Source organism: Tyto alba, unplaced genomic scaffold, assembly GCF_018691265.1.
Source record: "Tyto alba isolate M040663 unplaced genomic scaffold, T.alba_DEE_v4.0 Super-Scaffold_27, whole genome shotgun sequence".
Lineage (NCBI taxonomy): Eukaryota > Metazoa > Chordata > Aves > Strigiformes > Tytonidae > Tyto > Tyto alba.
This window is the reverse complement of record NW_024881301.1, coordinates 9,068,141-9,079,514: the sequence shown is the minus strand read 5'-3', so window position 1 is coordinate 9,079,514 and position 11,374 is coordinate 9,068,141.

The window sequence follows — 11,374 nt, the reverse complement described above, 5'->3', positions numbered from 1 at the left end:
GTGCCAGGCTTACCACTATTCTGCCACAAATACACAAAGTACAGTGTACAGGACGAGTGCAAATATCCAACAGAGATGTTAAAATGAGGCTCAAATCCTCATCTGGGGTAAAGTGCCGTATCACTGACTGCAGAAACATATACCATCTGAGGATGGCAAAGGGCCCTTTAAAGCACAACACAGAACCAAGTAGAAATGCATATTTTAAACACTGTAATGACTGCTGTGGAAGTTCAGAAAGTGCAGAGGCCCTGTCACAGTTAAGGCAGTGTTAGTATCAGACCAGGACTCCTTAAACACAGCTTTCTGACCAGCATCTTAAATTCTGTTACCCCACCCAGAGGTGTCGATAGCTTGTATTTCACTGCTCAGTGAGACATGCTGGCAGTGCAAGAACATGTTCAGACATAAAAATGCAGATCAACTCATCTCATTAAATTCTACATAGGGGATCAAATGCTGTATAACAGTTACTTTTTTTTTTTTTTTTTTAATTAACCATTTTCAGAGAGCAAGACAAATTCTTCCAGCTTTCTAGTTGGCATCAGAGCAGGTTCTGGGTTAATTCTTTACTCTGAGAAAGAACAGCAGCTCTGTCACCCATAAAAAAGAGCTGCTGCTTACATGGGATTTTAATACTTTTGAATACTTCATGTGTTAGAAATATATTTACTTTTGGAGCATTTTTACCCTTTCATCAGTGAGTGTCTCTGCTTATGGAGGACAAGATGAATTATTCTTTCAAAAAAAATCCGTATTTTCTTCATTTTATCTTAGTCAAAAATACCTTGTGTTCACAATAACAGTAAAAAAAAAAAAATAACAGTAAAATAAAAAAATACCACTGAGTGGGAGTTGGACACGCTTCACCAGCTGAAGGAGTTCTTGTTTCCCCTGCCACCAACCCTCAGAGACCAGAGTATACATTCATGTATTTAAATGCACTTATTTTAAATAAAGTACCCACAGGAGTAGCAGAAAAAAACTCGACATCAAGATTTACGAGTATTCAAAGTTAAACCTTTAATGTGAAGTCTAGCCTACTCCCTTTACAAGCATATTTGCCTTCAAGAACATACATTAGCACATACAGGGAGATCAACAACTGTGTTCATTGATTTGCACATATAGAGAATGAAAGTAAACTGTTTTTCAGGTCCATGCTGAATATGCTTATTGAATTATTCTCCTTAGACTTAGTTGTAAATATACCATTTCTATGCATATAGCCATGTTTCTCTTGAAGAAAATATTATGCTAGGGATCCCTACAAAAGCCAATGGCAGGAAAGTCTCCCAGGGTGCCTTTGAAAGTCTTCCCTACAGAAGTTTGTCTTCAAAGGCTGTCCGAGTTCAGACATTCCAAAGTTGCAGCTTATTTTTCTGAAGTTCTCCAGGAAGCTTTGTGGCTGTGTGGCCTCAGGACACTTCTGCTATTTGTTTTTATTTGACTTGTTCAGGAAAAATAAACTAGGTGGTACCAGGAAACCAAAACAATCTACTTACTACCTTCCACAAGAGGGTGCAGTTGGATTTTGTTAAATTCGGAGCCAACCACAACTAATAAAGGTATTGCAGCAACAGCTGCCTAGCTGCCTACAGAAATGACTAACAAAACAATTATAGAAAAAAACCCCACCTCACCAAGAGCAGTGAAAGACGAGAAAAATTATATTGAAACACATTGACTATATTAATAAACAGCACTGTTTGTCAGGTGATGTTGACTAAAAAACCTAATAGATTTAAAATAACTTTCAAACCTCAGCAGGATCCATTTGTAATTTGTTTGCTTTGGGCTAGTTAGAACTACAAGTTCTCTAAGCGGAAGACCTCAGCTATGAAATCCACTCTTCCATTTTAATTTGACTTCCCAGACATTCCCAGAAATATGCAGGAAGTAAAGCATTTTCTGATTTTACCAGCACAAATCTGCAATGACCCTGGGCTCTTCAATAGCTCACCCTGCATTTCCTGCGGTGTGATGAAGCTCAGAGTCATTAGTGGCTATTTTGTATGTCACACTAGCTACTGTAGTTTTTATTCTGAAAGCACCTAACTGACCTGCCTTGTGGACTAGCACCCCATTGTGAGAACTGTACACACAAAGAACAAAAATAAATGATACATGCCCACCTGAGCCAGGTGAAAGATTATATATCTTAGCTGACCAAATGACCCATGTGCCAACAGGCGTGATGCCAACAGTCATCTTCAACTATCCGTTGAGCCCTTGATTCGGTTTGTCGCTCTGCTTTTCTTGCTCGTTGGTCCCCTAAACCCATGCCACCCAAAGCTGTGCACGTCCCATCTCTCAGTGCCTTATGATCAATATGGGACACCTTGGCCTGGCATGAGTGACTGGGCTCAACTGTGGGTGAAATCTGAGATGTGGTGATAGCTATTCAGAGTGCTTGACACTGGCTGGTCTGTTGGTCACTTCTGCTCTTGAACTTGGGTGAATTCTCCGTTTATTATACTCAGAAAAGCATGTGTTTGACTTGGGTAATGAGAAATAAAGGCTCTGCCTTCTACCCACTATTGTCAGGGTGAAGCTTGCCCTAATACAGAAGAAGCTAGGTCAAAGTTTGCCGCATTTAAAGCAGAAGTTGCCCTGAAAAAGTAGACATTGATACAGCCATCAGTTCTAGAAAGTCAGTGACTCATGGCCACTGTTAGAAGGCTATAAAATGGCCTGGCACGTTATCCTAACTACCCGTATCTTAAAAATTCAGTTGGACTACTGCATTCCATATCTTTACCCAAACTACTTCGCTGTTGTTGTTAAGAGGAGGTTTGTGCCCGTTTTTTAGAACCAAATCTAGCAGTACGTTTCTAAATAACAATTAATTTTGATGTATGTTTCCAAAGCTAAAAGTATGTTTCTAAACATACAAGCTTTTGCTTGGTAGAGATTTTTTTTTTTTTTAAAGCAGTGTTCAGATTTTTAAAAATGCCCAGTCTTAGCAAAACAGTTGTGAAATCTCAATGTGATTTTTCATCTCAAAGGCCCAAGCCTTCCATTAGAGCCCTTTCACATTTTTTAAACAGAGTTTTTGAGTGTCTCTATGAAACATCATATTTTAAACATGTTGAAACATACTAAGTTGTGCCACATGGATTTCATCATGTTATGTTTGGAGTCTATGAAATATACTTACCTTCATATAAAATTCTTATTGCTAGGTTGGAGCAGTCCTAAGATTCTCTAGGGAGGACATTTTCAAATGCGCTTGGTTTTGGCTTGACTGCTTCCCTCTATTGCTGCTCCAGAATTTTCTGTTCATGGTTCTTAAAGAGAAAAGTGGTTTCTGTAATATTGACTTTTTTCCACAGGAAAAAGTTGGTTATGCCAAAACAATGTAATGTCCCTTTGGGCATATAAAAAAGAATCCAGAATGTTTTGAACTGTCCAAGCAAATCTAAATGCTTTGCTTCAGGATGGTCTGTCATTACTCATCATGAAGTTGTCATGGTTTAGGTCCCTCATTTTCTCCCATCATCTGGGGTTCCTGAATGGATTACATTTTCCATCAAGAACAATAGACTCCCTTCTAGCTGTGTTATGATGATACATCAAAGATATCTAAAGCCCACATCTTAAAACCAAAACATTTTGAAACTTTCCATGTTTTATTTTTCTTCCCAATTAGAAAACAAAAGCAAAAATATGGGACAACCTAGAACACAGCCTAATTTTCAATAGGCTCTATTTTGAAGGAAGGAGGAATAGGGTAAGCAAATTCTTGTACTTTGAAAAATCGCACTTTAACCAAAAGTGAAATGAAAAACAAGCAGAAGGAGGCAGCAGATGAGCCATACCAATGTAATCTTTAATGCCAGGTATTTATCCTTGAATTTGTCTGCATATTAATATCTATCATTGCCCCATTATTATGAGAATGATAAATGTATCTTTTTATCCCATCATTTACAATCTATTCCATGAGAAATTAAATGTCAGATACGCAATGCTATCTGGCTTCCACAAATTGTTTCATGAAATGTAAGAAACATAATAGTGAAATATAATATTACTTAAAAAAAAAAAAAAAAAAAAAGCAAAGATTTTTATATTCCTCCAAGGCTTACACTTCTCCAGAACACAGGATCAATTACTTGCACATTCAAAAAAAAAAAAAAAAAAGTACTCACCAGCGCCCTCTCTTAGAATAACTCAAAATTTGGAGAAATGCAGGTTGGTAAAAACTCCTTTCTAATAAGAAAAATAAAAAAAAAAAATTGTCCTTTTTATAGCTTCTAGTTTTGATTTCATGGTATGTACATAGCTTTCCTGAACCTTTATAGCCGCTTTTTTCCCCTTTTGAAGAATATGAACAAAGGTTCTGAGCAGCCATGATGCGTCATCACCAGCTTCAGCACTCGTAGAGGGGAGGCTCAGGTTGAGTTCTGTTCAACTCCTTTCCCACCCTGAGAGCCAGATGCTCAAGAAGCACGGTGATAAAACAGCAGGACAAATTGGGAGCCTGCAGAACAAAAAGAGGAGCGACTGGGAAGTAGTTTTCCTTATTTATTGATTCCTGTGTATTTTTTCTTTTTAAGCAAGGAGTGGAGAAGGGAAGAGCTGCTACTATTTTCCCAATGGTTGTGGCATGGTGGGAGGTCCATTCCAGCTCCGTGTTCCTACCTCATTGCAAAGAAATACTGGCTTAGCCTTTGAAGCCTTGGAGTGGAGGATCTCCAGCCTCCTTGGTGAGTAGGACTTTGTGGGAGGATATGCAGATAGAGATTCTGGAGAACTCACCTTAGACTTACTAAGCCCCTACACACAAAGTGAGACGGTGCAGAAGCTTACTTACCGTCAGGTCAGATATGGATGTATTATTAACACATATTACAAAAGGCATATCCCTGACATCTGCATGAGAGACTTGCTAAATTTCAAATGACTGCATCCAGTTTAGCAGTAGAGGTGCTTCTCTACAACTCAGCTGGCAAAGTTGCTTCCTTCTAACATGAGAAAGCAGCGGATTTTCACATTGCAAGTGTCAGAGCAGCAAGGCAGGCAATTGCCAAGAACAACCTTAGCCTAAGAAGTTCAAGTTGGGTGGCTACAGGCAACTGAAAACTCTTACAGAACAGTACTAGAGATCATTAACCAAAGGAAAGGCTACCAGCTCTGCCTTTAATGAACCCAGGCTTCTTCCATCTCTTAAGGTGGTTTTCAGATTTAAAAAAATCAGGTTTTCCACAAGCATACAAGTTCTTAAGTAGTTATTACCTTGGCTGCCTCACTCTCAACATTCTCATTCACCCTGACACAGATTCTCAGGGAGGAATGGAAGAGATTGTGGCTGCGTCAGACTGAGCAAAGCAGATGGTGATAAGGAAACCAAAGGGTATTTATCTGAAGTGGGATGGGAACCGAGAAAGATGCATACAGATCAGTTACAGTTAAACGTTAGGAAAACAGAGCGATCTAGTCTTTCCCATTCCCCACCACCACTGCTCTCTCTTCATCTATCAATGCAACCACACTGGAGTTTCCTAAATTCTGAAATTTCAGAAAATTCAGACTGTTCTGGCTGCAGCTGCGTTGGGATAAGAAGTCACTGGTCTCCTCCCTATGTTATTACCTCTTTCCTCACATCAGTGAACACAACTGTATATATGTCACTTGCTAGCAAAGTTGCATCAACATAATCTATTGTTTTAGAAAACTATTAAGAGACTTAACCTGACTAAGATCATGTTAGCAGAACTGCAAAACTATAGGAAAAAAAACTATAGCTGTGGTTATGGCAGCAGATCTGAGTGGACTGTAGCCTCCAGCTGATGGAATGGTGATGAAAAGATGGAAGATGGGAGAGAAACAACTAAGATACAGGGCAAGCTGAGAAAACGCCCACACATCTGATGGCTGTCCAGTTTTCTGAGATCTCTAAATGATGCACAGCAGTTATATCCACCTGTAACAGTGAACAGCCCCATCCTGACTGAAGCTCCACTCTAAGGATTTGTCTGGCATCCCAGCAGGGAGAATTTTGTTCCTGGAACTATTCCTAAAGTAATAAACTTCATCACATTCATCTCTAAATTAAGAAGGAAGGCTTTCTGGTGCCCAGGGTTGTGACAGATAGTATCCTCAAAACATGAGGGCAAGAAAAACAACCTGGCAGTGAGAATTCAGATCTGACAAGCATTAATGCATAGTAAAGGGCACTGACACAGGCCTGAGGAATTTGGCCATCTTTAGTCGGGGTGGGAGCTCAGAGGAAAGGGTCATACAGAGTATGGAGCAAGGTTGAGCATAAGAACTAACTACTGAAGAGGAGGAGGAGGAAATTAAGATGAGGGAATACAGCAGCGACAAGAATGATGGGGTGGATGATTAGGAAAGTGTGGTTCCACAGGGCCACATTAAGACTCTGTATATAGTTGCTATGTCTCTGTAAAAAGCAAGTTGTTGAATTCTGTTTCACCTGGCTTTGTTTTATGAAGCCATGTATAAAAGTGCCACAACAGCGTGTGTGTTCAACAGTTAAAATTCAGGGTGCCCTGGAAAAGAGAAGACTTTGATGCAGAATCCCCTGGCGGCACTCCCTAAATGCTGTATTAACTTGAATTTTGCAGCTAATAATATTACTAAGCATTTCTTCCACAGTAATATCATAGGCAGTCAGCATTAGAATAACAAAGTATAGCCAATACATGTATGTGCAAGTCTCCCAAAGTCAGCAGAAATTGCTCCTTCACAGAGGCTACCAAACGAGGTCAAAAGTCTCTTAAAGGCTACAGACAATATCATAGCCTAACAGCGATGTCAAAACCGAGGTCAGTTCAGGTCAGCTTTACCACACATACTCCTTTTTCTCCTACTGTTTGTCCCTTTCCTTTCTGACTAAGAGTACATGACCCGCTTTGTGAGGAGGAGAGCATTCATTCCAAATCTCTCAGAAGATCACATTGGCCCATGTAAATGCATTAATTTTTTCTGGACATGTATGATTTCACAGGCTTCAGATTTTTCAAATAAGACAATTAAATGAAAAAAAAAAAAAAAGTCTTCTGTGCAGCTTCCAAATTAAATCATGCAAGAACCAAAGATACAGGATGCATAGCTGCTGCCAAAATAGGGTTGAGTGTTAAGTGCTCATCATATATAGCACTGCCCTTGAAACAAAAGCAGTAGTTATTTTAAGTAACCATAAGCAATACTCATCTGCAATTCAAAGGAGATCGGATATAAAGAGATAAAGATTAGAGTACATCAATACGGCTTTCATTATACAATGTAATCCAGCGTGTCTGATATAACTGGATGTGACACAAATGTAAATAGCAACAGGTTTGGAAATGTGGGGCTTTTCAAGATAAAGTCTAGCATGCTCTCAAAAATAACTTTAAATAATTTCCAAACAATGTTTGAAGCAATGTTTTTCAAAAAGAACCCTCCACATACTTGCTAAAAGTACAGTACGCGTAAGTAATTAGTCATGTTACACAAGATCAAACAGAACTGCTATTTGAGAAAGAACGGAATATTTAATCTTGCAAATAGATGTGTGCAACAGACACAAAGATCCCGACCATTTAGAGATACAGAAGCATTTTAAGGCAAAACAGGACATTTGTGACAAAAACATTTTGAAGTTTAACATAAAGCTTAAATAGAATACTTGCTTCAGAATAGGAAACCATGACAGATCCTCACACAGTGACTTAGCACTCCATTTCCTTACTGAACTACTACATTCATATGTAATATTTGCATTTGAAGATGTTTCACCTTTAAAAATAGATTTTATTATTAATAACTTCACTTGAAGAAATTAACATGACAAAGCAAAAACTACCCACTTATTCAACTAACACTTAAAATATTCAGATTCAAAAGAAATATCTACGCTTTGTTAAATTCCCTACTCAAAAATATTGATGCAAGTGCTTAAAAGTAAGCATGTGACTAATACTAATTAATCCCAAGAAGAACTGCTTTTTGTAATACGATCACGCAGCACAATGAGCAATGGGAATTTGGCCCATGACTTTTAGGAGATGCCTCTATAAAATACCACTGTTTTTCACACTTTTAAAGAGTAAGCGATAGCTAGGATGAGGCCTTGACTACCACAGTTATTTCTCAAAAGGAAGGAATGAATTTAGGTCCAGCAAAACTTTTTATTTCTTTTTGAAGAAAAAATTGTTTGCAGGAGACCATGAACCACTACAGTATTTTTCTGTTTATTCCAACTTATTGGAGAACAATCCCACCAAGTGCTTTCAAGAATGTCTCAATGTTTTCAAGTTACTATAACGTGTACCATAGATTAACCTTTGGCATGTACTGTTAAAGCTCTCCAGAAAAATCAATCTGCCCATCTCCTTCAGAATATCTGGATAGAAGTCTCGTATTCTCTAATCACAAATCACTGAACCTACATCAATGCCTGAAATATCTTAGTCTGACTTCCACCATCTCTATTCCTCTGTTCCTCCTTTCTTTCCACTTAGACCTTATGCTATTCCCCTTTATAACCCTAAAAATACATAATTTGGCATAATATATACTCTATCCTACCAATCACCAAGTAATTTGAACCAAAAAAAAAACACATTAAGGATTGTATAAATATAAACTATCATCTTATTTAGAAATTAATTCAAATATATGAGAATTTTTGAAGATAGCCTACAGTAAGGAAAGCATTCTCCATGTACTATTTACACAAATCTTTAAGATTATGTTAATACCAACTAAAAATGCAACACAGTTGAGGAGTTTGTGAATGCTGAGCCTGTCTGAATGGCTATTTGGGAAACTGTATCCAGCAAATGGCAGCAAGAAACCCCTACAGCGGCAGCATCTCACACCATATTCCAGCCATGCTAAAGCATACAAGGGCAGCTCCTCCCTCCCCTTCTTGGAAAAAGTCAAAAAAAATATTAATTTACACCAAATGAATAAAAGGGATGGGAAATTCCTAAAAGCAGGCACTGGCCTTGGCTGACTTGCCGCTGAGACTGGTGCCAGTTTCAGCTGATGCTGAGTCCTGAGCGAATACTGAGCAGTGCCAGCCCACCTGCACGGCTCACGCCGGCACTCCCAGCACCACAGCAGGTTTGGGAGCCCGCTCAGTAACAGCAGTACGGCAGCATAAGGGAGTTTTACTGAGGCAAAATGCGGCGACAGGTTGCAGGCTGGCTCGCAGGCAGGAGGCGGCAACGACGCCCCAAGTCCCCTCCGGTGCAGGATTAAACAGACTGAACCACCAGCAGTTTGATGGTTTTAATTCACCTGTTCAACATTTCCTTATAAAAATGAGGAACACTCCGACTACCAGTGACAAGTGCAAGACAATTTAAGAAGCAGCCAATTTTTCCACTACAACGAAAGCATGTCTAGCCTCCAAGGCTCCCGACTCAAACCCTCATCTATTCTTTCACGCCCACATGGTGTGGGTCTGAGCTTGCTGTCAGTTATAGGACTGGTCATCTCATCTTCTCCCCAACTGCTCTGCTATTTTAATCACATCATGCTTGAAATTAAGCATGCCGGTCTCTCCACTGTCAACCAAAGTCGATCGCAGCCCCGGTATGATCTGTGGCAGCCGATAGCACACGTACATGTAAGACAGCAAGCAGAGGCCACGGTTAACAGCTTGGTCTTTCGAAAACCCACCAAATCATTCCTTATAGTGGTCCTAAGGAGAGAAAGCAATGGGAGAGGTGTGATGGACTCAGAATCCCAACAAACCTTTTGGTGCCACATGGACACGGCCAGGTGTTGGGAGAAAGGAGAGCTATGTAATCCCATCCACTGACCCCAGGCCTGAAACCTAGAAGTCAAATTGCCGTGACAGCTGGCAAGAACCTATATGTCTCTAACTATAAAGCTTTAGTGCAATGCTGAAAAATTTCTTAAGAAAAATTAGTAACTTTGAAACAATGAAGATGATGACATACTTAGGACTCATCCTGTTTTTCAGATATGCAAGTTTTGCCACTGTGCTGTAAAATTAAGCATGCAGCAATGCTTGCCTGTGTATAAAAAAAAAAAAAACAAAACAAAAAAAAAAAAAAAAAAAAAAAAAAAAAAAAAAAAACACATAACTGATACTGGAGGTCAAACTCTTGCTCAAGACTGCTGTAAGCCCAGCTGGTGCCGTGAAGCTGTGGCAGACCCACAGCTCAGACCAGTCTGCAAACATTCCTCCTCAGTTAAGTAATTCATCACCCAGATCAATTTGTAAGACTTGCTGTTGATTTCTAAATTAAAAATCAATTCTGTATAATTTGATTTAGGCTCCTGACAGCACAGGAACATGATAAACTCCACCACTCTAACAGGATTGCATGAGTATGATTTATGGTAAGGAGTCTCCAAATCTAAAACACTTTTGCTTTTTTGTCTTTTGTTAACTGTTTAGTTTATTTATGGCCCTTTTATCTTAAATTAAAAAATACAAATGGCTTTACTCCACAGCACTGCCTGGAAGATAAACTGGACATCCTATTTCAATTTTGAAGATTAAAAATAGATTAGATTATCATTAGCAATCAATACAATTACCGTTTTATATTCAGCCTTTGAACCAAATAAAGAGGCAAGTGATGTAAACGCTATTCCAGCGCCAAATTTGACCATTAGAGAGCTTAAAACAATAAAACACAATGCTGAATGAGAACTGCCGATCCGCCCATGTAAATTGCAGTAACTTTAGCTCTTTAGGGCTGTTTCTTTTTTTCTTTTGCTTCTTCCTGCAGTCTGCAATGCTGAAGGTCAGAGGCATTTGAGCAGCCTTTCTCCATGACGCCCACCTTGACACAAATCCAATTTCTTATTTTTCTCAAAACGCGACACGCCGACTTCTGCGATGAGCAGGGAAACCACCCGTAACATAAAATACCAGGGAGCTACTGGTGCGTTATCAAGACTCTCGTTCTTTGTTCGCCCAGGGTTTGGGCGGCAGGCGCGTAGCACCGCGCAGCACCGCCTCAGCCCCCTGCGCCACCCGCGCCTCACGAGGATCGTTTTGCATCTCTTTGACACCGCCCCCCCCCCCCCCCCCCCCCCCCAATTAAATCTACCAAGCCTAAGCCGTAGCCCACCTGGAAATGCCCGGTTCAGTAGTTTTAAGGTTATTTTTGTTCGACTTTCCCACACCACGCCGAAGGCTCCGCTGCCGAAATCTTTCGGGTTCAGCTTCTCTGGTGAGAGAGGCTTACCGAGGTCACCCACCCGACAGGGCGGGAAGCGGGAGAAGCAGCCCAGCGGCTCGGCCGCCCCCCACACCCCATATCTACCCCGACAAGGGTCCCGCGACCCGACCCCGGGAGACAAGGACGGGGCTCGCCGGCTGCCCTCGGCCGTCCCGCGGCCCACGCCTCGCCCCCGAAGCCGTGGGGCAGGG